Source organism: Ascaphus truei, chromosome 2, assembly GCF_040206685.1.
Source record: "Ascaphus truei isolate aAscTru1 chromosome 2, aAscTru1.hap1, whole genome shotgun sequence".
Taxonomy (NCBI): domain Eukaryota; kingdom Metazoa; phylum Chordata; class Amphibia; order Anura; family Ascaphidae; genus Ascaphus; species Ascaphus truei.
In genome coordinates, this window is record NC_134484.1 from 402,001,592 (window position 1) to 402,025,612 (window position 24,021).

Consider the following 24,021-nt stretch of genomic DNA (forward strand, 5'->3'; position numbering starts at 1 on the left):
CCTCCCTTCCCAGGTTCCAAGCTCACCCCCATCCCACTATGCTTCCAAATGGTTAAGGATCATTCATTTTCCACACACGCAGGTCCATGCAGGCAGTTTGGTTGTGACAAATCTAATTCAGAGTGCTTTTCCTGGTATTATACAGGTAAATAAGAGCTTCAATCAAACTAAGAACTATGCAGCTAATCACAACAACTTTATTTTAAAGTTTTCTTCCTGGTATTATATAGGTTATTAAGAAGTTGATTAGTGTTAGGACCTGCACAGATTTGGTCTACCTTGGCGTTTGGTGTGCAGGCTTAAGATACTTTGGCCAAAGAATCAAACTAAATGACCATATGTTTTTAGTTTAGATATATATATATATATATATATATATTGGGTTTATAGTGTGCTGTTTTGTAACTGCTAATACATGTCTTTTTGCTTTATCTGAGTGTTGCTGCTTTTGTGCCTTTTCTTATGGGAAGACAGGGTTTCTATATTGATTTCTATGGAGCATGCACCTTGACTTTACATTTGTTGCTTGGAGTGCTGGCTGCTGCTTTTTGTTATATATATATATATATATATATATATATATATATATATATATATATATATATATATATATATATATTCTGGGTTTTCACTGCCATTCAATCCTGTGTAAACTCTGTGTTAGTCTACGTTATAATTCAATATGTTATCAACTGGAACAAAGCAGTCTGCTTTATCTTTAATCTCCAGTCATTTAAATGAATGGAAATGGATGCATCATTAATTGTGCATTACACCACTTCTCACTATGATTAATAGGTGGGGTTATTGTGGTCATTGTAATACCCATACATTTAGAAGCAATTATTGTAGACTCCCCGGAAGTTCAGGCTGTGATCACAGTTTGCAGACAGGTCTATCCATGAGACACTGCAGCAGCTGATTAGCTCCTCTGCAGCCTGAAGCTATTGACTAGTTATTAAATCAGCCTAGCTGCTAGCATGGTATCAACTGTTTCCAGTTACAATTAATCAGCCACTCTCTGCTGATACTAAACCTTTTGGCAACCACAGTCAGACATTTTCCCTTTGATGCCTATTTACTAGGCCCTAAGATGACAGAAAGGGTTAGATAAACGCAAAATAATTTTTTTTTTTTTTTTGCCAGTCGACCTCGAACTACGATTGTGCATTTATCCACGATGCATTGATTGTGTTTTGGAGTGTAACATTTGAATGAAGATTTCTAATGCTAAAATAGGTACATTTTTTTTTATATACAGACAAGCCAACGAGTATTTTAAAACTTGCCTTAAACTATCCAGTTTACATGCTGGGTACATTTCAGTGACATTTCTGCAGAGGCTAATGGCCCATCGGATTAACACAGCAGGGGTTCCTGGCAGTCCCATTCAGTTTGAATGGGACTGCCATGGACCCCTGCTGTTAATTCGATGGGCCATTAGTCTGTCTGCAGAAATGCGTGAAATGTTTCAGCATTTACCCAGAAAGTACCTGGGTCTTTTTGGAGATTGCCCCAGGTTTTTTAGAATAACCGTCGGCACTACAGTACATATTTACAACAAATGAATTGCCTAGACGAAGTTGCTGCTTTTACAAAGTCTGTATGCAAAGAGAATAATGCACTTTTCTATTACACTGGAGTGTATTTCATCCCATTGGGCATTTTGTTGTAACGTATTATTCAACAGTCTTCCAGTGCACCCAGCGGCGGATTCCAAACTCCGCCGCCCCTAGGCACTTGCCTGTGTCGGCTGCCTCCTTGCTGCCGCCCTCCTGCTCCTTTGGAATCCCAGCGTCAAATGATGGCGCGGACGTCTCCAACATGATGTTGCACAGCGTCTCGTTACCATGGAAACATGACGTCATTTGATGTCGAGATCTCATGTCGCCATGGCACGAGATGCCGTGTGACGTCATATTAGTGCCGTCCGCGGCGTCATTTGATGCTGGGATTCCAAAGGAGCAGGAGGGCGGCAGAAAGGAGATGCCACAGAGGGCTTAATGGAAAATCCGACACTAAGTGCCCCCAGTGTTATCAAGATTGCAATTCTTTAAATTGATATGAGGCTTGGACCAATTTTTAAAACAAATTTAGTTACCAAATGCATTAGGAGAATTCCTCGTCTAGTCATAGGTCTTATCATTTGAGAAAAACAGCAGGTTAGGATGAATACCATTTTTAAAATAGTAAAGAGGGATGTAGCCAGTGCTCAATGCCATGCAATTCATTAGAGCAGTGGTTCCCAAACTGTGCGCCGCGCCGCCCTGGTGCGCCGTGGCTTGGCTAGAGGGGAGCCGCGATCAGGGCCGCCAGCAGCGGGGATCAAGGGCTGCTTGTTAATTTAAAAAAAAAAAAACCTCTGAACCCGGCGCCGGGTCTCCCTGTTGGCAGCGCCGGAAGTAAGCGAGAGGGAGGCCCGGCGCGCTGGGGGAGCAGCACTGGGAGACAGATGTCTCCCCGCAGCACTAAACCCCCCTCCCGGCCAAAACCGCCACACGCAGCACTGACCTTCCCAGTGCAGGGACCGGGCCATTCAGATCCCCCCTCCCCCCCCCCGCTGCATCGGCCCCCCGCATCACCGGCACGGCTTCCCCCACCCCGCAAGCCACCGGCCTGACCATTATCCCCAAGGAGATCATCCCCAAGGTAAAAATATATATTTATTGGGGGTGTTGGGGTAATTTTTATATATGTATTGGGGGTGTTGGGGTAATTTTTATATATGTATTGGGGGTATTGGGGTAATTTTTATATGTATTCGGGGTATTGGGGTAATTTTTATATGTATTGGGGGTGTTGGGGTAATTTTTATATGTATTGGGGGTGTTGGGGTAACCCTCCACAGTAAAGCATAAAGCAACTGTAAATATTCCTGTATATTCATTTGCATGTCTTAGACAGGTCTGCAACCCTGTCTTTCACCATTATCACCCAGCACACAGCACTTCCACTGCAGCAAGTTTAGTCACTTTTTTACCCACCATAACCTTAATAAGTGTGGTGATTACCGACTCATCTCATTTGAACACAAATGCCAGCAACCAACCTCACACTGATGATATCCATCAAGGTTGAAACATGTCTGTGAGTGGGTTTGCTGGCTTTGCATCTCCCAAGCCCCCAAGCTGTGTTTAAAGCAGCATGCATTGGCTAAGGGTTGCTCATGTAATGTGAGCATGAGATAAAAGGTGGCACTGTGTGCTCATTTGCATGTCATTTCCCAGAATCCCTTGCTGCAGTGGAAGTGCTGTGTGCTGGGTGATAATGGTGAAAGACAGGGTTGCAGACCTGTCTAAGACATGCAAATGAATATACAGGAATATTTACAGTTGCTATATATATATATATATATATATATATATATATATATATATATATATATATATATATATATATATATATATATATATATATATATATATATATATATATATATACACAAACACACACACATTTATATATATATAAAAATTAGGTGGGTTTTTTTGTATGCATTTGGGGGGGAGGTTGTATATATTTGGGGGGCTGGATTTTTTTGCATGTATTCGGGGGTGGAAGTTTTTTGGTATATATCTTGTGGGGGGAATTGTGGGGGGGGGAGACGGAATGCGTGAGCGTGGGGTAATTGACGGAGGGAGAGGAGAGAGGGGGTGAGTGAGGAAAAGAGGGAGTAAGAGTGAGAAGCAGGGGAGATAAATACATGCGAGGCGGGAGGGTGAGACGGAAAGGAGAGAAATACATGGGATGAGGGCTCATGAGGTGTGAAATGGGGGGGCGGCGGCGGGCAATACCGCTGACACGGGGGGGTGGGCTGCTTAAAATGTTTGTCCCGGGTCCCATGATTTCTGTTGGCGGCACGGGGTACTGGCGTACCGGGCCCTGTAGTCAGGGGTCCCGGCCCCCTGCGCGGCCGTGCACCTCGATAAATCCTGTCGCCCGGTCACCACGGGATGACAGGATTTAGCGCTCTCACAATGCACCAGGCAGCATGTTGGCACGCTGCCAGGATTTTTTTGGGGCCCGCAGCAAGCTCTATACGAGCTTGCAAAGCGAGTCCTGCCTCTTCCTGCATGGAGCATGTGGTGAGTACTGCTCCATGCCTTTATTGCTTCCCCCTTTGCCCTTGCCCCCTTGCTCTGATTTCCTCCCTCTGCTCTGATTCCCCCCCCCTGTTCTGATTTCCCCCACCGCTCCGATTTCCCCCCTGCTCCGATTTCCCCACCCCTGCTCCGATTTCCCCCACCTCCAATTTCCCCCCCTGCTCCGATTACCCCCCGCTCCGAGAGTGTGTGAGAGAGAGAGTGTGTGTGAGAGAGAGAGCGTGTGTGTGACAGAGAGCGTGTGTGTGAGAAAGAGCGTGTGTGTGAGAGAGAGAGAGTGAGTGTGAGAGAGAGTGTGAGAGAGAGAGAGAGAGTGAGTGTGAGAGAGAGAGTGAGTGTGAGAGAGAGAGAGAGAGAGAGAGTGAGTGTGAGAGAGAGAGAGAGTGAGTGTGAGAGAGAGAGAGAGAGAGAGAGTGTGAGAGAGAGTGTCCTCAATAAATTCTAGAAAAGATACAATATCTTGGATTGCATCAAAACTGTAAGAGATGCTTGGAAAGACATAAAGGAAACACAATGAAAGGGGCCCGGAAAAAATTATGTCCACACTTAGTTGATGATTTCGAATGCTTTGAAAATTCTGATTCTGAAGATGTTACAGTAAATATTGTAGAGATTGCAAGGCAGTTAGAGCTGAATGTGGAGGTAGACAATGTTGCAGAACTTCTGGCATCCCATTCTGAGCCCCTCAGCAATGAAGATCTTCTGGAACTTGAAGAGGAGAGAGAAGAAGAAAATGTGCAGGATGCGGTTGAGGCAGCCTGAAGGCCTAACTTCAAAAATTCTCTTTGAAGCTTTCCATCATCTTGATGGCGCCATGGCTCTTTTTGAAAAGCATTACCGCGAATATGAAAGAAGTTCCAATGTCAATGCAATGATTTCGGGGGGTTATGCCTGTTACAAAGAAATCTACAGGGAAAAGAAAAGAGCTACACTTCAAACCTCCTTAGACACCTACTTTCCTAAAAGGTCAGCAGCACTCAGTTAATCTCCCAGACCATCAACACCCACTGAAAGTCCACCTCGAGCATCAACATCAGCCCCAAGCCCTACTCCTTCGATTATTTGTACTTCAAGTAGTCCATCCAAATCGCCAGCAAGAAAGCATCTAGCCCTTGATGACTCGACTTCCGAAATACAATAGAAATACAATAGAAATACAATAGAAGATATGCCCTCTCCTTCATCCTTCCTTACATCATTTTTACATCATTTTTCGTTCATCCATTTCGCATCTGCCAGCCCTAGTAAGAAAAAACAGCTGACATTAAAGATTTTCTTTCAATAAAGCCTACTGTATTAATTTTGGTTACAAATGCGTTATTTACATCAGTTATGCACGTATATGACGATTGCAGTACAGTACATGCTTTGTTAAGTGGAAAAAAGGTAGTGCTTCACTTTAAGTACTTTTCGCTTTACATACATGCTCCTGACCCATTGCGTACGTTAATGCGGGGTATGCCTGTATGCACTCCCTAAATCTGAACTAAATAATTAGGGTTATGCATCTTTAAAATGGTGCCATAACAAATTATTCTTAAAAGTGTTCCAGCTTAGTGTTTGATTTATATCCACCTGTGCTTGATTTATAACTATGACAGCAAGCCTTAGATTTGGCACCAGTGCAATTTTAAGACAAGTATTTGTTCTCCGGGATGACTTCCACCTAGCAACAGCTGTTCGGAGAGATTCAGCCATCCAGAGAACACCGCAGGAATAACCGTGTAGGCACCCACAAATGGCAGATTTCTTTTCAGCACTGTAAATGGAGGACAGAGTTTCTATTACTGCCACTTATTTCCTAGGGTTAAAACCCTAGGAGTCTCTCTATTTTCTCACAGTCAAAACATAAGAAAATGAGATTCTCCTTCTCAGAGTCTTCCTTGGTCTCTCTTCGTTTGAAGGGAAAACAAATAGAATCTCATCTGAGAAAAAGCCTAAATCTCGTTTGAAAGACCTTACAAAATGACTGAAAGGTGCCCTTTCCCAATTTTGGGTTTCTTAAGTAATGGCTCAAAGATGTGGGGTTAAGAGTTACCTAACTTTGAAAACTCCAACCTTTCTTAGCCACAATTTGGGCTCTTCCGAGACAGTTACCTCTGTTGGCAATATGCAAGCCCGGTGTTCATAACGAAGTTGCATATGCTTCTCTGAGAAAGAAGTTGACGCTTTTGGTAGTGTCAAAATAAAGGTAATTGAACTACAGAAGGCATTTGGGAGGAGAGATCTAGACCCATTTGCAATGCCATCTACTCTAACACAGATTGCTTTCTGGGTACAGACGACTTACCTGTACTTCAGAGCTTGCCACAATCGATGTAGCCATAGTAGGGAGTTGATGCTTTAGTCCTTATCAGGTTACGCTCAGTTGTGGATTTACAGCATTTAGACTTTGGACTAAAAAGTTTCTTAGTTTAATAATTGGAGTGTCTCAAAGTTCTTGCTCTTCAACTCCTTTAGATTTTCATCTTGCTTTAGATATTCTTGTGTGAGGAAGGCCTAGCGATGTCTTCATGAAAATCTTCTGTTTCTGCTTTAGCTATGATATGTCCTCAACTAACAGGTTTTGAAGCTTTGCTTGTATCTCCTAAATGTGCTTCTGTATCTAGGCTTATCTGTCCTTGTTATACTTTTACTGGTGACTTACATCCTCTCATCCTATATATCGTTAATTGACAATGTTTCTGCTGATTTAAGACATCATGCTACCAAACTAGCTTGAATTTCAGCTTTAGATGTGGCAGCCATAGGGGCAGAGCTTACTTTTGTACAGATGCAGCAGTTGTTATTCGAACATTTACCTGGGTAAATGTTGCGTTATGCTGCATGGTGGACCGAGAAGGTCCGCTGCAGACATAATGGCCCATCGGGTTATCACACCAGGGGTCCCTGCTGTGTGAATCCTACCGGAGTCTACCTGTCTGTAAGAGACGCACAGTAAGAGATAGAGTGACTGATTCAGCCTAACTGTGCGCCTCTCACAGGCTATCGCAGGGGTTTTATTAAAATTCTAACACTACAGTATTTTAGCAGGGGGGTCTCCGGAGCTGAACAGCATTGATTTCAGGTCCGGTGACCCCTACTTCCCAAGATAAAGGCCCCGTTATGGGGTGCCAGTATCCCCATGTTAGAATCCGGTGTGTCACGTGACCGTGGGAGCTAAACAAAGCAGAAGGATACCGGCACCCCATAACAGGGTCTGTATCTCGGGAAGTAGGGGGTCCCCGAGGCTGAAATCAACTTTGTTCAACTCAGGAGACCCCCTGCTCCCACACTCTAGTATCAAACACCCCCCCCAATAAAAAATCATTACCTTAGCGGGTAGCTGCTAAGGTAATGAAGCTGCTTACATTTTATTTTTATTCATAGTGTGTGTGAGCAGGGGGTCTCCTGAGCTTAACAAAGTTGATTTCAGCCTTAGGACACCCTACTTTCTGAGTTACAGGCCCTGGTATGGGGTTCCAGTATCCCTCTGCTTTGTTTAGATCCCACGGTCACGTGACCCACAGGATTTTAACATGGGGATACCGGCACCCCATAACGGGGCCTGTATCTCGGGAAGTAGGGGGTCCCTGGACCTGAAATCAATGCAGTTCTGCTCCGGAGATGCCCTGCTATAATAGTGTAGTGTTAGAATTTTAATAAAATCCCCGCGATCGCCTGTTAGAGGCGTGCAGGTAGAGTGACTGATTCAGCCTATCTCTTACTGCACGTCTCTTACAAACAGACAGACCTCAGTAGGATTCACACAGCAGGGACCCCTGCTGTTTTAATCCGATGTGCCATAAATCTTCTGCGGCAAAACTAGTGAGGATCACGGGCATATCTTGAGAATCCATTTCGAGATATGTTCGAATAACGGCCGCTTCATCTGTATATTCCACAGACACTTGGCAATTCTGCTTGTGTCCACTATTCACAGATTCGTCCTAAATATTCCTTAGAAATATGTTAGGAGTAATGTGCATATCATATTGGCATATTTTGGGCACAGGTGTCTCTCCACATGTTGTATAAACATATGTTTGAGGGGATACAGTATGTATAGCACTTTGGCCTCTCTCCCATGTTTGTTTTTTTTTTTTTAATCCGGCGATTTTCTCACGAATAAACTTTGTATTTGTGCCAAATTTGAATGTTGCAGAATAATTTGCCCATCTCTATTGGTTATCTCACATCCCTGGGGGGGTTCCACATTGTTCTCAAAGGGAGAACCAAAAACGTAATATTTTATTTGATTACTGACTCTTATGTTCCCTCTTTATGTGCTGTACTATGCCTATCCTCTTACCTGGAGCAAACTAATCAGCACATACCTGATATTTATTTATTATCTTAGACAAGCCTTTTAAACTTGCTAAGGGGAATACTACTAGAGGGTGGATTTTATATGCTACGAGGGATAGAGATATTGACAGTTATTAAAAGGACATTTTGTTAAAGGTTTAACGATAACCAAAACTGTAGCCAGGGGTGTTTCCTGGCCAGAGGGAGAGCCAGGTGGTCTTCGCCTCATACAGTGTATTTTTTAAACCTTACTAGAGACCATCAGAGTTTTACTGGGTAGAATTTATGAGAGCAACTACCAGGTGAGGGCTACTCTCCAACCAGCTGTTGCTTGGTGGTAAGGCTCCCACAGTACAAGAAAACGAAGTTTGCAAGATTCTATGATCGGAAAACTATATTTAGGACACATGATTGCCACCTAGCAACCCCCTCCCCCCTAGTTGATGCTGATGCTCTGTTAGTTGCATGCCTCTTGTATAAAAAGTTCATATTGCTAATCTGAAATATTTGCATTTTATCTTTCAGGTACAGGCCCAAATCCTAAACGGGACCAGTATTCGACTACGAAGGACAAATTAACTTGAGGTACCTATTGTTTGAGGTGTTTTCAGTCTTATACCAGCTTTATTTTTGTAGCAAGAGTTTTTATTTATTTAGTTCCTTACAGAATAATCCCGTAGTTCTGTAGCATATCTGTCAGCGACGTTGAACTGGCTACAAACCTGTTTTATTTTCTTCCCATTGAGAGTTGTGTCATGTTAAATTTTGATGACCAAGTTTTTGATTCTCTGTGTTATTATCATTAAAGTTTGTGTAATCATTCCTTGCCTTTACAGAAATACATTTTGAGTCTCTTTTAATTCTTTACTTTTTAGATTAATCTCGGTTTTATATAAGGTTATCTAGTGTGAGCGAAGTGCAAAGCTTTCCTTTTGCTTTTATCTCTGTTTAACAATTTGGATTATCATTGTTAGTCTTCCAAAAGAAATATTACATGCTCAGGTGCCCGTTCATTTACCATATTTATCTGCATATGGTTACCCTTGTAGAGGTACAATTAGGAGAATCCAAAAGGCTCTTTTCTCTTTTTCTTTACACCTTGTTGTGATTATCAGCTTCCACAGAAGCTTATCCTTTGGTGGCAACCTATCAGTTTGAGCGAGTTCAGTTCTAATCAGTGTTCTTTATTTTAACCGATAATTATTTAACTTTTTATGGGTGATTTTATGTACAAATTAAGGCTACAGTGATAAGTATGGAATTAACACCCAGCTATAACAATTTAGTAATGAGTTTCTGGGAGGACTTCTCTTATTTGGGACGGAAATTAGTTTATAGGTAATATTGGCTTTTCCAAAGATTTATAGATGACATTGTATTAATTTGGAAAAGCGTTGAAGTGAGTTTGCATTCATTTTTTTAGATTTATTAATCACAATCTGTTAAACCTATTGTATAAGTATCATTGTTAATGCATACCATTTTTAGCCTTGATTTTTTTTTTATTTCTGAAGACTTCAAAATAGAAACCTATTACCAAGAGGTAGATTGTAAAAAATATCTGCAAGCCTCTAGTAATAACCATCCCAGGTGAATTGCAAATTTACCTTTTGTACAAATCTAAAGTGTCAGATTAAGTTGCTCAAAGAAGGAGGATTTTGAAGCACATGCAGTGTAAAACATTTTAAAACAAGGGTTATAGGGAAGAAAGTTTTGACGCTGCCTACTACAGAGGAGCAGCCTTATATTGAGCTACTACTCTGATAATTTAGAGGCAAAATTATTCATATTGTTAAAAACAATACAATCTTCTGTAGCCCTGTTTCCTACTGAATACAGTACGCTACCAATGCTGTCTAACCTGTTGGCTCGCAGGGCCTAAGCCTCCGCCACGGAGAGCCTGGGGCAACACATATATATATCGACAACCTCTTACCAAGTGCAGCGCCTCCACCTGTAATGGCTCCCAGAAGAGCGGGAGTGGTTCCTCACAGGACAATAATGTAATACTACGCACACAGCATATAACAGAAACAGTGACTTTAATAATGGTAACCATAACCTTGCATGACATACAGTAAGTGTCCCTCTGTATAGGAGACACAGTAACTCACGCGTCTCGCAGGACGTGACCCCTCAGCGTGTACCCACACCGTGTCCAACTCCCCACACCACAACCCCACCCCCAAAGTAAGGTATGTGTGTGTGTGACTGCGCAGCCACTATGTACTGATTTATAGTTGGTGCACTTATGGATGTTACCTGCCGAGCGCTCCAGTGCTTGGGCCTGCAAACAGACTTCACAAAGGATCCGACGGTGAAGATGCGTCAGGGATAACGGTTGGCTGTTGCTGTGCTTGAAGAGGTCTGATCCCAAACCTCTGTAATGGTGCTGCGACAGTCTCTGGTTCTTACCCTTCTCTCTCTCTAAAGTGGCAGGTTCCTATACTAGGGCCTGTCCTTACATTAACTAAAACTGACTGTGACTCAGGATCTAACTGGGCCTGGGAGTATGGGGCCTAGTGTAGAGGCTACTTGCCTCTCTACACGCAGAGCTCCTTCACCTTCCCCTTCCCGGTCGTCTCTGCCTAATGTGCTCCCCTGCGCAACCTCCTAACTCTTCCTCCCGGCAATCCTGTCGCCCTATAGGCTCCCTGGCGTCACCTGATCCAGCTGAGGCTCCTGGGACTCGTAGTCCCCTGCGCTATGTCCCCTCTGATTGGCCCACGCTTTGCGGGCTAACACAACCCCTCCTGCGCATGCGTGACCTTTCCTCTGTCGCCGTACTCATCGGGCTCACTGCGCATGTGCCAATATCCAACATGGCGGCGTCCTGAACACTCGGCCTGCCGTGGAGCCTCCGGTGCACCAGAGCGCTCCCTACACACGCTGCAACCTTCCCTTATTCCCCCAGCAAAGCGGAGATAAGCGTGAAACTGGGGGACCAGACCACACTTCTTTATTAAATCATGCAACCAAAGTTATCAACAGGATCCTTGTAAGCATGTAGTAATTCAACACTTAGAATTCAGTAATTCAGTGCTATTTGAATTTAAGAAATGTTATATCAGATAGACCTAAGTGTGTATATCACAAGTAATATGATTACTTTGTTGGCATGTATGGCATTAAAAGAGGTTTGAGGCTCCATTGATGAGGAATGACCACTTAATAGACTGTTTGGGTGTTTTAAATGTGGCAAGAATTGCATTATGTATAGTTTTATTCACCACAAAGCCACAATTTGTAATTCATTATTAATAGGGAGGTATTTCCAATTAAGAGCTTTATAAACTGCTAAACCCCATATACCGTTTATATGTTGGAGTGCAGCTACAGTTTATAGGAAGGACTAAACACCAATTTACACAGAAAAAAGTGGGATAGTCTCAGAGGCTTTTTGTCTCATGTTTATCTAAACATTATTTAGTTACAGTAAGTATAATAAGAGTTTGGAAGGATGAAAACTAGGCAGAGCACTGCCAACAAACCGGGAGGAGGCTCAAGGGTTAAAAATAAAAAATCCTTTATTCCATAACAGGAGCAGACAAAAAAAAACCCAGACATGTCCAACAGCACTGTTATTTTCTCTTTGCTTTTCTTGTTGTCATGATAAATAAACATTTTTGTATTTTTCTAAATTAGATCAGAGTGCCTGTTTTGGGACTCTCTCTGTCTGAGTCCCCCCGGAGCACCCTGCCCCCTACCACCCCCCCCCCACTCTCTCCCCCTGCTGGCGGGAAGGCCTCATCTGCCAGCAGTGACGTCACTTCTGTCACCACTCACTTCCATCTCAAGTAAACACATAAATGTCGCTAAAGAAGTTTCACTTCAAAAAAATAAACCCTTATTGTATTGTATGTCTTTATTTATATAGCGCCATTAATGTACATAGGGCTTCACAGTAGTAATACACGTGGTAATCAAGTAAATAACTGATAATATAAATAACAGGTCATGGGAATAAGTGCTTCAGACATAAAAGTAACATTAAGGAAAAGGAGTCCCTGCTCCGAGGAGCTTACAGTCTAATTGGTAGGTAGGGAGAATGTACAGAGACAGTAGGAGGGAATTCTGGTAAGTGCATCTGCAGGGGGCCAAGCTTTATGTATCATGTGTCTAGTATAATCACAGTGTTATTCATATGCTTCTTTAAGCAAGTGTGTCTTTAAGGTGGGTCTTAAAGGTGGATAGAGAGGTTGCTAGTCAGGTATTGAGGGGAAGGGCATTCCAGAGGTGCGGGGCAGTCAGTGAGAAAGGTTTAAGGCGGGAAAGGGCTTTAGATACAAAGGGGGTAGAAAGAAGATATCCTTGAGAGGAACGCAAGAGTCGGGATGGTGCATAACGAGAAATTAAGGCTGAGATGTAAGGAGGGGCAGAAGAGTGTAAAACTTTAAAGTGAGGAGGAGAACTGAGTGTGTGATACGGGATTTGATTGGGAGCCAGAAGAGGGATTTCAGGAGGGGAGACGCGGGGACAGATTTAGGAAATAGTAGAGTGATTCTGGCAGCAGCATTTAGGATAGATTGTAGGGGAGACAGGTGAGAGGCAGGAAGGCCAGACAGCAGGAGGTTACAGTAATCAAGACTGGAGAGAATGAGGGCCTGAGTCAGAGTTTAAGCAGTCGAGCAACAGAGAAACGGGCGTATCTTTGTGATATTGCGGAGGGAAAAGCATCAGGTTTTAGAAACGTTCTGAATGTGAGAGGAGAATGTGAGAGATGAGTCGAGTGTGACCCCTAAGCAGCGTGCTTGGGCTACTGGGTGAATGATCGTACTTCCAACAGTAATGTGGAAGGAGATAGTAGGGCCAGGTTTGGGAGGAAGTATGAGGAGCTCTGTTTTTGCCATGTTGAGTTTAAGGCGGCGGAGGGCCATCCAGGATGATATAGCAGAGAGAAATTCAGAAACTTTGGTTTGTATAGCAGGTGTAAGTTCGGGTGTTGAAAAGTAAATTTGTGTGTCATCAGCATAGAGGTGATATTTAAACCCAAGAGATGGTATTAGGTCCCCTAGAGAGAGTGTGTACAGAGAAAAGGGAAGAGGTCCCAGGACAGAGCCCTGGGTTACCCCCCACAGAGAGATCAATAGAGGAGGAGGTGTTAGTAGAAGAAACACTGATAGTACGATGGGAGAGGTAAGAGGAAATTCAGGATAGAGCTTTGTTACGAATACCAAGAGTATGGAGAATGTGAAGGAGAAGAGGGTGGTCCATGGTGTCAAATGAGGCAGAGAGGTCGAGTAATATGAGCAGAGTGTAATGACCTCTGTCTTTGGCAGCATGGAGAATATGGAATTACCCAGTATACCGAGGCTGCTAACAGGTAGTGCACACACTTTATGGCAACTTGATTGAAGAGAGACCCAGCAATGATTAATGAAACAATAAGCCTCCGGCATTGAAAACAGGGAGTTGGGTAATAGTAAGCCGGATAGAGGTACAGGGGGACACCTCCCTAAGGGGCGCCCCCAAGTAAATCACAGCCCGGCACTAACCGCCTCAATAATCTCCCTGAAATACCGCGTGGAGGTTAGGAGTACTCACGAAAAAGCCGTCCCTGTTGGTGCAGGGAATTCTGCAGCGGCTTCCTCCTCTGGTGTAGCTGGCGTCAGCGTGCTCCTCCGGAAATGATGACACAGGAAGAAGGGGGTAGGATGGTCCGTGGTTCACAGCAACTTCAGCAGCCAACGCATGGATGTCTAAAAAAACTTTATTGATCGCTAGCAGCAAACATCAGGCAACCACTCTAACATGTTTCGTCCAGGCTATGGACTTTTTCAAAGAGTGCTGATAGTGTATGGCAGCCAAATAGATATAGGGAGTGGTGAGTGTATGCCACCAATAGAAACAGGGAACATATTTAAACCTCACCTGTGGTAGATTAATCATTAAAGTGGATAACTATCCCCCAACAATCCCCATAGCAATGGCTGCACAACAAGGTATTTACAACATACACATGAAAAATCTTAAAAACAAAACAGAACATATAATGGATAAATTTAAAAACACAACTACTGATGTTTTAAGTTACCAGCATCATTATTATTACTGTATATAAAGCTATATCAATTAATGGAAGTATACAGATGTATAACAAAGGATTTCATATATCTAGTACTTATAAAATCTTTTCAGTACTTATAAAGCATTTTCAGTATCAAGATTCACTTTAAAGGGATATAAACATTTTATCAATTTATTCACATAATTCATATCCATGAATACAGTGGCAACCGCATGACAGACAGTAACTTAATATGTCACCTCCCAGATCACAATGTAATTGGGTGAACACTGTGAACCCACCCCAAAACTTAGCCATTACCCCATCAGGAAGTGTTTCAGTTCCCACTCCTGATTGATGCCGGCCGGATGGAGTGTGTTCAGAGTGTACACCCAATACATTTCCTGTTTATTTAATACCCCCTCTCTATGGCCTCCTCTAGCGTTACAAGGGATATGTTCAATTGCCATATAGGAAAAGTTGGCTATTCCCCCTTTAGGGCATCTGGAGAAGTGTCTGGGAACTGGATGAGATACATCATTTTTTTTTAATAAGCCTGACATGCTCGGCAATGCGGGTCTTGACTGGCCGAATGGTTCGTCCCACATACAATTTTTTGCAACCACATCTCAAAAGATAAATGGTGTAGGATGTATTACAATTCAAAAATTCTTTAATAAAATATTTTTTTCCATTGATGTCAGTTTGGACAAATTTTGTACTATGAACATATTTACACATGGAACAATTTCCACATGCATAAAAACCTTTAGGAATACTACCAATTCTTTTAAGATCAGTTTTAGTTTGAAAGTGACTTGGCGAGAGGTGTGATGCTAGTGTCTTAGCCCTACGGAATGAAAATTTTGGTCCCTTCAAGGTAAACTCAGCAATATCCTTATCAAGGCACAGGGTGTGCCAATGTTTATGCACAATGTCGCATATAAGCTTGGATTGGCGACTATAAGTCGTGATGAATAATGGACTCATATCACTATACTTGCTCTTAGATTGTATGTACCCCTTATGATGTTTGTCTTTTTTCTTTTTATCGAGGATTCCAGGGCGATCCAAAGTCATAGCGTACTCGTATGCTGTCTGGATATCTGTATATTTGTAACCCCTGGCTTGGAATCTCTCAAATAGTGCTTGTGACTGCAAAGAGAAATTCTCGTCATCAGAACATATCCGTCTCAACCTTACAAATTGGGCCCTCGGAATACTTTTGATTAAAGATTGTGGATGACAACTTTTGGCTGACAGTAGTGTGTTTCGGGAGTTTGGCTTGCGAAATATGTCAGTTTGGATTAGCATGTCATGGTCTATGTAAAGGAGCAGGTCCAGATAATTGATGCAATTTATATTTTGTTCATAAGTGAATTTGATATTAACATTATTGATATTAAGTGTGTTTATAAATGCTACAAGTGATGATTCATCGCCGTCCCATATAATAATGAGATCGTCGATGAATCTTTTATAGTAAATAATTTGTGAACGATAAGAATTATTACTGTGATATATATATTGTGCTTCCCATAACCCCATGAATAAGTTTGCATATGATGGTGCAAAACTTGTGCCCATTGCAGTGCCTAATAATTGTAAATAAAAACGTGAATCAAATAAGAAATAATTGTGAGTTAATAAAAATTTAATAGATTCTAATAGAAAAGTGCAAAGTGAAGTGGACAGATGTGATAAATTTAAAAAGTGCGTGATAGCTAATAACCCGTGATCGTGATTAATGATGGAATACAGAGAGATCACGTCAAGGGTGACCCATCTGTATTCTTTTTTCCAGACCAGATCCTTTACATCTACCATGAGGTCCGTGGAATCCTTAATGAATGACGGTAATGCCAGTACCAATGGTTTGAGATAAGAGTCCACATACCGCGATAACCCATCTCCCAAAGATCCAATACCTGCCACTATAGGACGACCAGGAGGGTCGACCAGTGACTTATGGATCTTTGGGAGATGGTGGAATACCGGAATCACGGGATGTGGACTTCTCAAAAATTCAATCTCATGTTTGTCTAATGTACAAAGTATCTTTCCAAATTCAATAATTTCATCTAGTTGACTAATAAAGTCCTGTGTTGGATCCTTTTTAAGAAGTTTATACTGATCCGGATTCCCTAGCTGCCGTAATGCCTCCTGTTTGTATTGTAGGGTGGATAAAACCACAAGGGCTCCACCTTTATCAGCATTTCTAAACATGATGTCTTTGTTATGCTTCAAGGTGTCTAGTTCATGAATCTCCGTGTATGTCAGGTTATTGGCATGCATAGATGAGCAGGAGAAACCTTTAGATAAAATTTGAAGGTCTCTTTCTACCAACCTTTCAAATGCCGTAATGAAAGGCCCCCTATTGGCATTGGGGCAGAAGATAGACTTCTTTTTAAATCCTGAGGAGTGGGTGCCAAAGAAAGGTTGGGAGAAAGCATTGATTTCTTCGCCTTGCTGCTCAAGTAATGCGTCCAAGTCTGATAATACACAGGTTTCCTGAAAGGTATCAAGAGAAATATTAGTTAATGCATCATTAGTAACAATATTAGGTAGTTCATCATCAGTATTGGGTAATACAACATCATTATCAGAGTCAGACAAGTTATTAGTTTGAAAATGTCCTCTTGATATAAAAAACTTTTTTAAGGATAATTTGCGAGTAAACCTTTGGAGGTCAATCACAGTCTGGAACAAGTGGAAGTCCTGAACCGGGGCAAAACCCAGTCCCTTATTTAGTAGAGATAATTGTGCATGGGAGAGTTCCACTCCTGAGAGATTAATGACGTTATTATCACTCTCATCTATGTGTACTTCTTTCTTTTTGGTCTCCCGCGAGTTTCCACGTTTTCTCCGCGATCGTCTGGTTCGCGGCGTGATCGTGTTCCTGTGGATAAAAAAGAAGACGAAGAGGGAGCCTGTTCCTGATTTTTTGATCTGGCCCCATTAGATGTGATGGATGACCTGCTGTCGCTCCTAGATCTCCCATGGTTATCTCGTATACTCTCAGTAGAACCTTCAAAAGATACAGAGTGAGATCTCAATTCGCACTCTGAGTAGTCTGACTCCGCACCTGAGTTGTCAGCTGATCTTCCCTTTAAGATAGACTTATTAGGGTTGCTTTTAGACCATCCTTTGGATTGAGGTTTAAACCCCCTTGCTGTATTGGATCCCACATTCTCTCTTGTTTGAGGTTTCTGCCAACAATAAATTTGTCCTTTTATATAATCTACACGGTCTCGTTCGAACTTGCTGTGTTTTTTGTCACTTATTGTGTCCTCTATGGTCTCAATATTAGTCAGCAGGGTTTTGTCGTTTTTTATAAATTGATCCATTTTAATAAATGGCTTCAAGTTGTTCCTCAAAAGGTTTATTTCCAACATTAATTGCTCCTTTTCTTTTGACTTCTGCTGAATGATTAGTTCCATTAGCTTTAAAGAACATTGGTTTAGAGTATCAGTCCAGTCCTGCTCAAATTGCATATTGGTAAAGCCAAATGTTGGTGTCTTTTTTATTCGCAAACCTCGTGGTATTCTTTTACATCTAATATAGTTGTTCAATGAGGTGATGTCCCACCATAGGCGTATATTCAACACCAACAGTCTTTCTAGCTTTACAAAGTAATGTGTGAGGTCTGAAGGCTCCTCACATATAACCTCAGTACTTTCATTAAACAAGTGGGCAGCTTTTTTTGAACGTTTGGCATTATCCCCGCATGCATTGACATATGTATCCACATTTGTATCCTCTGATTCAACATCAATATCTTCCATGGCAAAAAAACAATATAATAGTATTGAATTAAAAATAAAAATTATTTATTAATATCTTGTTAAAAACTCTCATGCGTTGGCTGAAGCCTAAGTGCAAAAAACAGTAATCCTTAAATTCTTGAGTAAATAATGTCCTTTATATTTTGGAATTTTCCAGGATAGTCCAAATAAGCATATACAATTTACTTATTCACTTATTCACTTGCCCGTGAGCCATCAGGTAGAAATAGATTGCTAGAGAATATGGAATTACCCAGTATACCGAGGCTGCTAACAGGTAGTGCACACACTTTATGGCAACTTGATTGAAGAGAGACCCAGCAATGATTAATGAAACAATAAGCCTCCGGCATTGAAAACAGGGAGTTGGGTAATAGTAAGCCGGATAGAGGTACAGGGGGACACCTCCCTAAGGGGCGCCCCCAAGTAAATCACAGCCCGGCACTAACCGCCTCAATAATCTCCCTGAAATACCGCGTGGAGGTTAGGAGTACTCACGAAAAAGCCGTCCCTGTTGGTGCAGGGAATTCTGCAGCGGCTTCCTCCTCTGGTGTAGCTGGCGTCAGCGTGCTCCTCCGGAAATGATGACACAGGAAGAAGGGGGTAGGATGGTCCGTGGTTCACAGCAACTTCAGCAGCCAACGCATGGATGTCTAAAAAAACTTTATTGATCGCTAGCAGCAAACATCAGGCAACCACTCTAACATGTTTCGTCCAGGCTATGGACTTTTTCAAAGAGTGCTGATAGTGTATGGCAGCCAAATAGATATAGGGAGTGGTGAGTGTATGGTCTAAAAGCAACCCTAATAAGTCTATCTTAAAGGGAAGATCAGCTGACAACTCAGGTGCGGAGTCAGACTACTCAGAGTGCGAATTGAGATCTCACTCTGTATCTTTTGAAGGTTCTACTGAGAGTATACGAGATAACCATGGGAGATCTAGGAGCGACAGCAGGTCATCCATCACATCTAATGGGGCCAGATCAAAAAATCAGGAACAGGCTCCCTCTTCGTCTTCTTTTTTATCCACAGGAACACGATCACGCCGCGAACCAGACGATCGCGGAGAAAACGTGGAAACTCGCGGGAGACCAAAAAGAAAGAAGTACACATAGATGAGAGTGATAATAACGTCATTAATCTCTCAGGAGTGGAACTCTCCCATGCACAATTATCTCTACTAAATAAGGGACTGGGTTTTGCCCCGGTTCAGGACTTCCACTTGTTCCAGACTGTGATTGACCTCCAAAGGTTTACTCGCAAATTATCCTTAAAAAAGTTTTTTATATCAAGAGGACATTTTCAAACTAATAACTTGTCTGACTCTGATAATGATGTTGTATTACCCAATACTGATGATGAACTACCTAATATTGTTACTAATGATGCATTAACTAATATTTCTCTTGATACCTTTCAGGAAACCTGTGTATTATCAGACTTGGACGCATTACTTGAGCAGCAAGGCGAAGAAATCAATGCTTTCTCCCAACCTTTCTTTGGCACCCACTCCTCAGGATTTAAAAAGAAGTCTATCTTCTGCCCCAATGCCAATAGGGGGCCTTTCATTACGGCATTTGAAAGGTTGGTAGAAAGAGACCTTCAAATTTTATCTAAAGGTTTCTCCTGCTCATCTATGCATGCCAATAACCTGACATACACGGAGATTCATGAACTAGACACCTTGAAGCATAACAAAGACATCATGTTTAGAAATGCTGATAAAGGTGGAGCCCTTGTGGTTTTATCCACCCTACAATACAAACAGGAGGCATTACGGCAGCTAGGGAATCCGGATCAGTATAAACTTCTTAAAAAGGATCCAACACAGGACTTTATTAGTCAACTAGATGAAATTATTGAATTTGGAAAGATACTTTGTACATTAGACAAACATGAGATTGAATTTTTGAGAAGTCCACATCCCGTGATTCCGGTATTCCACCATCTCCCAAAGATCCATAAGTCACTGGTCGACCCTCCTGGTCGTCCTATAGTGGCAGGTATTGGATCTTTGGGAGATGGGTTATCGCGGTATGTGGACTCTTATCTCAAACCATTGGTACTGGCATTACCGTCATTCATTAAGGATTCCACGGACCTCATGGTAGATGTAAAGGATCTGGTCTGGAAAAAAGAATACAGATGGGTCACCCTTGACGTGATCTCTCTGTATTCCATCATTAATCACGATCACGGGTTATTAGCTATCACGCACTTTTTAAATTTATCACATCTGTCCACTTCACTTTGCACTTTTCTATTAGAATCTATTAAATTTTTATTAACTCACAATTATTTCTTATTTGATTCACGTTTTTATTTACAATTATTAGGCACTGCAATGGGCACAAGTTTTGCACCATCATATGCAAACTTATTCATGGGGTTATGGGAAGCACAATATATATATCACAGTAATAATTCTTATCGTTCACAAATTATTTACTATAAAAGATTCATCGACGATCTCATTATTATATGGGACGGCGATGAATCATCACTTGTAGCATTTATAAACACACTTAATATCAATAATGTTAATATCAAATTCACTTATGAACAAAATATAAATTGCATCAATTATCTGGACCTGCTCCTTTACATAGACCATGACATGCTAATCCAAACTGACATATTTCGCAAGCCAAACTCCCGAAACACACTACTGTCAGCCAAAAGTTGTCATCCACAATCTTTAATCAAAAGTATTCCGAGGGCCCAATTTGTAAGGTTGAGACGGATATGTTCTGATGACGAGAATTTCTCTTTGCAGTCACAAGCACTATTTGAGAGATTCCAAGCCAGGGGTTACAAATATACAGATATCCAGACAGCATACGAGTACGCTATGACTTTGGATCGCCCTGGAATCCTCGATAAAAAGAAAAAAGACAAACATCATAAGGGGTACATACAATCTAAGAGCAAGTATAGTGATATGAGTCCATTATTCATCACGACTTATAGTCGCCAATCCAAGCTTATATGCGACATTGTGCATAAACATTGGCACACCCTGTGCCTTGATAAGGATATTGCTGAGTTTACCTTGAAGGGACCAAAATTTTCATTCCGTAGGGCTAAGACACTAGCATCACACCTCTCGCCAAGTCACTTTCAAACTAAAACTGATCTTAAAAGAATTGGTAGTATTCCTAAAGGTTTTTATGCATGTGGAAATTGTTCCATGTGTAAATATGTTCATAGTACAAAATTTGTCCAAACTGACATCAATGGAAAAAAATATTTTATTAAAGAATTTTTGAATTGTAATACATCCTACACCATTTATCTTTTGAGATGTGGTTGCAAAAAATTGTATGTGGGACGAACCATTCGGCCAGTCAAGACCCGCATTGCCGAGCATGTCAGGCTTATTAAAAAAAAAAAATGATGTATCTCATCCAGTTCCCAGACACTTCTCCAGATGCCCTAAAGGGGGAATAGCCAACTTTTCCTATATGGCAATTGAACATATCCCTTGTAACGCTAGAGGAGGCCATAGAGAGGGGGTATTAAATAAACAGGAAATGTATTGGGTGTACACTCTGAACACACTCCATCCGGCCGGCATCAATCAGGAGTGGGAACTGAAACACTTCCTGATGGGGTAATGGCTAAGTTTTGGGGTGGGTTCACAGTGTTCACCCAATTACATTGTGATCTGGGAGGTGACATATTAAGTTACTGTCTGTCATGCGGTTGCCACTGTATTCATGGATATGAATTATGTGAATAAATTGATAAAATGTTTATATCCCTTTAAAGTGAATCTTGATACTGAAAATGCTTTATAAGTACTGAAAAGATTTTATAAGTACTAGATATATGAAATCCTTTGTTATACATCTGTATACTTCCATTAATTGATATAGCTTTATATACAGTAATAATAATGATGCTGGTAACTTAAAACATCAGTAGTTGTGTTTTTAAATTTATCCATTATATGTTCTGTTTTGTTTTTAAGATTTTTCATGTGTATGTTGTAAATACCTTGTTGTGCAGCCATTGCTATGGGGATTGTTGGGGGATAGTTATCCACTTTAATGATTAATCTACCACAGGTGAGGTTTAAATATGTTCCCTGTTTCTATTGGTGGCATACACTCACCACTCCCTATATCTATTTGGCTGCCATACACTATCAGCACTCTTTGAAAAAGTCCATAGCCTGGACGAAACATGTTAGAGTGGTTGCCTGATGTTTGCTGCTAGCGATCAATAAAGTTTTTTTAGACATCCATGCGTTGGCTGCTGAAGTTGCTGTGAACCACGGACCATCCTACCCCCTTCTTCCTTTGGCAGCATGGAGGTCGTCAGTTATTTTAGTGAGGGCTGTTTCCGTGGAGTGAGCAGTGCGGAAGCCAGATTGTAGAGGTTCTAGGAGAGAATAGGTGTTGAGAAAATGGAGCAAGCAAGAGAATACAAGACGTTTAAGGAGTTTGGAGGCAAAAGGCAGGAGGGAGACAGGTTTTTAGTTAGAAAGACGGTAGGGTCAAGCTTGCTGTTTTTAAGTAATGGTATACTGTAACTGTTGCATGTTTGAAGGAGGATGGGAAGGTACCAGAGTAGAGGGAGGAGTTAAAAATGTGTGTGAGGGTAGGGATTATAGTAGGACCAAGAGGTTTTAGGAGAGGGGAGGGAATGGGGTCAAGAGAGCAAGTGGTAGAGGGGAAGAGGAGATCAACAGTGACACATCCTCCTCTGAGACAGTGGAAAAAGAGTCAAGGAAGGCAGGAGGAGAGTTAGGAAGAGGTGTAGGATGGGAGGAAGAAACAGAGGGGATGTTCCGACGTATGGATTTCACCTTTTCTTTAAAATAGTCAGCAAAGACCTGGGCGGAGATGGAGGAAGAAGAGGCAGCTGAGGATGGTTTGAGTAGAGCATTAAAGACAGAGAAGAGTCGGCATGGGTTAGACTTGTGCGTGTTGATTAGTGAAGAAAAGTAGGCTTGTTTAGCTTGCGAGAGGGCAGAGTTGAAACAGGATAGCATAAATTTGTAGTGAAGAAAGTCTGCGAGAGTATGAGATTTCCTCCAGAGGCGTTCAGAGGAACGAGTGGAGGAACGCAGCATGCGCGTGTGGGAATTTAGCCAGGGTCTGGGGTTAGAAAGGTGAGGACGGCAGAGAGAAAGCGGGGCATGTAGATCAAGAGAGGAGGATAAGGCAGAGTTGTAGTTCTGCCTTTCCCCATAGTCCCTCAGCATATAATCTTCCACTGCAAGGTCAGTATCCATCCTCACACTGATGAGACTCAAAAGATCGAAACAAATGTCTGTGAGTAGGTTTGCTGGTCATGCACTTCTTTAATGCAGACTTTTATTTATAAGCTGTGTAGTACAGTAGGCATATGTTTATAGGGATCCATGTTAAAATGGATAAGTAACACACTTTGCTCATTTGTATGTCATTACCCACAACCCCTGCCTGCAGTGCTAAGTGACTATGGGAAAAGGCAGATTTCTGCACGTCTAAGGCTGAGTCCAGGGTCAGCTCTTAGGCGCTGAGGTGCGCTGACGCTTGTCAGTGAGCCCCTGCAGCTGCAATGAGAGCGACTTTAGCAGGGGCTCGCGCACGCGTCCGCAGGCATTTGTTTGAGCGCTCACGGGAGCGCAGGGCCAGTCCCGTGAGCGGTTCGGCCAATGAGGGTGAACCAGCTCCGTGACGTCACTAACCCGCCCCCCGACACGCCCCCGGACGGCGCGTGAACTAAGGCCAGGGAAAGCATCCGCTTTCCCGGAGCGCGCCTCCGCACGGCTGGAGTCACCATGGACTCAGCCTGAGACACATGAATTTGCTCAATATTTTGTGGGAATGTATTGAGAGAATACAAGC

The 24,021-nt window shown here is 42.2% G+C and overlaps 1 protein-coding gene across 2 annotated transcripts in view; it reads left to right on the top strand.

Annotated features, from left to right (window-relative positions):
• Window positions 1–24,021, top strand: part of CALCR (calcitonin receptor) — a 379,531-nt gene that overhangs the window by 20,740 nt on the left and 334,770 nt on the right. For both annotated transcript variants that reach the window (XM_075587337.1, XM_075587336.1), the window contains one exon: window positions 8,916–8,975. The gene's annotated coding sequence lies outside the window, so the exon portion shown is untranslated. The remainder of the gene's footprint in view (window positions 1–8,915; window positions 8,976–24,021) is intronic.